This window comes from Apium graveolens, chromosome 2 (genome assembly GCF_009905375.1).
Source record: "Apium graveolens cultivar Ventura chromosome 2, ASM990537v1, whole genome shotgun sequence".
Lineage (NCBI taxonomy): Eukaryota > Viridiplantae > Streptophyta > Magnoliopsida > Apiales > Apiaceae > Apium > Apium graveolens.
In genome coordinates, this window is record NC_133648.1 from 17,190,688 (window position 1) to 17,193,433 (window position 2,746).

Sequence of the window (2,746 nt, forward strand, 5' to 3'; positions counted from 1 at the left end):
GTCTCTAAATCATCTTACAGGTGCAAAGAATTCTTTAAGGCAATTAAAGTGGCAGGGAAAGACTTTGTATGGACATCAGAATGTGTAGAGACTTTTAGGAGGATCAAGGAACAACTGGGGAACCCTCTCATTTTGTCAAAACCATTAGATGGAGAATCCCAAATCGTATACCTTGCCGTTTCTGAGTATTCAATCAGCGCTGTGCTAGTAAGAGAAGAGGATGCGCAACAGTCACTAATGAATTATGTGAGCAAGAGATTGAACGATGTTGAAACTCGCTAGACAAGTATGGAGAAGCTGGTTTATGCCTTGATCCTTGCGTCAAGGAAGCTACGCCCATACTTCCAGGCCCATAGAATTGAAGTCCGTACAACATTCCTCTACGGCAAGTCCTTCATAAGCCAGAATCATCAGGGAGAATGTTGAAATGGGCTGTGGAGTTGGGACAGTTTGACTTGGAATACATGCGCCGTACAGCGATTAAAGGGCAGGCCATAGCCGATTTTTATTGGAATTTAATTCTGCAGTTGATGATAAGGCTTTGGTAGTGCTACATCCCCCTCATACTAAGGAGTTTTTAGAGGAGTTTCCACATCCATGGTGGATCTTGCATATGGATGGGGTGGTTAATAATGGAGGAGCATGCGCGGGCATAGTACTCGTGTCTCCAGAAGGCCATCATCTGCTTAGTGCAATTCACTTCAAATTTTATGCAATGAATAATGATGCGGAATATGAAGCATTGATCAATGGCCTGAAGATCTCTTTGGAAATGGAAGTGCGGAACCTAATTGCAAAAAGCGACTCGGAGTTAGTGGTAAACCAGGTGAGTGGGGGGTTTTAAGATCGAGGACCGCAGACGGAATTGTACTTGAGGTGCACGCAGCGCCTGATTGGAAAGTTAAAGAGGTTAGGTTAGAATGTGTACCGAGGGAAAAGAACAGCAATGCGGATGCCCTGGCAAAAATGGGATCCCAGCAGGAGGCTGTGTTGGGATCTATACCCCTAGAAATCCAGGAGATTCCTAGTATTCCAGAGGTTGAGGTGATGCAATTAGATGAGGCTCCCAAGAAAACATGGATGATGCCCATTCTTAATTATATTCATAAGGGAGCACTTCCTGAGGATAAGTTCAAGGCTAGACAAAGCAATGGGCAAACAGAGGCCGTGAATAAAATAATGAAGTATACCATTAAGATAAAATTGGAGGAGTGCAAAGGAAATTGGCCCGAAGAACTCTCAAAAGTGATGTGGTCCTACAACACTACTCCGAGATCTACTATAGGGGAAACTCCGTTTATGCTGACTTATGGGTATGAAGCTATGGTCCCTGTGGAGGTTGGCTCAGGGTCGTTTCGTAGAGATCGTTACACGGAGGAAAATTCAGAAATCAACCAAAGGCTTCATTTAGATCTCTTGGAATAAGCAAGAGAAAATTCTCAGCTGAGACTCACGGCATATCAACAGCGTGCTGCAAGGTATTACAATAAGATGGTAAAGGGATAGCTGCTGAAGGTAGGAGATTTGGTGCTCTGGAAGGTGATGCCAAACACAAAGAATCCCCAGCCTGGAGTATTTGGAGCTAATTGGGAAGGACCATACAAGTTAAAAGCAATTTTGTGGAAGGGTACTTATCACCTTGAGGACTTGGAAGGGAAGTTGGTTCCGCAAGCATGGAATGCGGAGCATCTCCGAAAGTATTATCAGTAAGGTGCGGGTTTGGCCCCTTACATATCATGTTTACACTGTCAATTATATATTTAGGGCTGTGCCCAGATTATAGGCTAGAAGCAATAAATTTCCTCCTAGCCTAGGGGGGTAGTGTATGTACCACTTACCTTAGAACTAGTTGAAGGATTGTATTTTCGAATAAGTTCCCCACAGAGCATAGTAGCCATGAGACTGATGCACTTTTGACACTAGAGCGCATTATTCAATAAAAGCTATGATCAATTAAAATTGTATGTCATTTGAAATACTTTTTACCTTGACCCGACGCGTCCCACGTTACATAGGATGCGCCCATGGCTAAGGTTAATGTTCCTCTTAATAGGATGCACCCTCTTGGGGTAATGCTCCACTTTTAACATTTTTGAAATGGAGTTAATAATATGAAGTAATTTTTTCCCTGGAAAAAGATAAGCGTCCACTACATAATTCATTAGAGAAAGTAACATGGGAAACATGGATGATTTTTGATATAAAGGAATGACGCGTCCAGTAATAGGACGCGCCCAATATGGTATTTTATATAATAATTGCAACACTTCAACATTCTTGTGTTCTAAAAAACGAATGGTTGACGCGTCCATCTATGAGGACGCGCCCTCATGATAAAAATATTTAAAAGATATAAAGATAAGAAAATTAAGAAAAATTTAAAGTGCATCATCCAACAAATACACAGTCATAAGCTTATAGCTTGCAAGGCTTAAAGGGACTTACACCCTTGAGATAGTTCAGATAAAGTTCATAATAAACATAAGACGCGTCCTAAGCAGGAGGCACATCCTGAGGTTTGCCCTGGTCTTTTGGAGGAGAAGGTGGAGGCTGGGCCTGAAGTGGAGAAGGCGCAGGCGACGCGTCGTCCTCTTCCAGGCCTAGGACAATCCATTTGTTCTTGATAGAGTCTACAACCCTGATTATGAAATTATTCACCCACTTCTGGGTATCTTCATCAAACTTGGAGAAGGTGTATTCTGGGTCATTTGCTATACACCCGGAACACCACTCTTCAAAACCATTT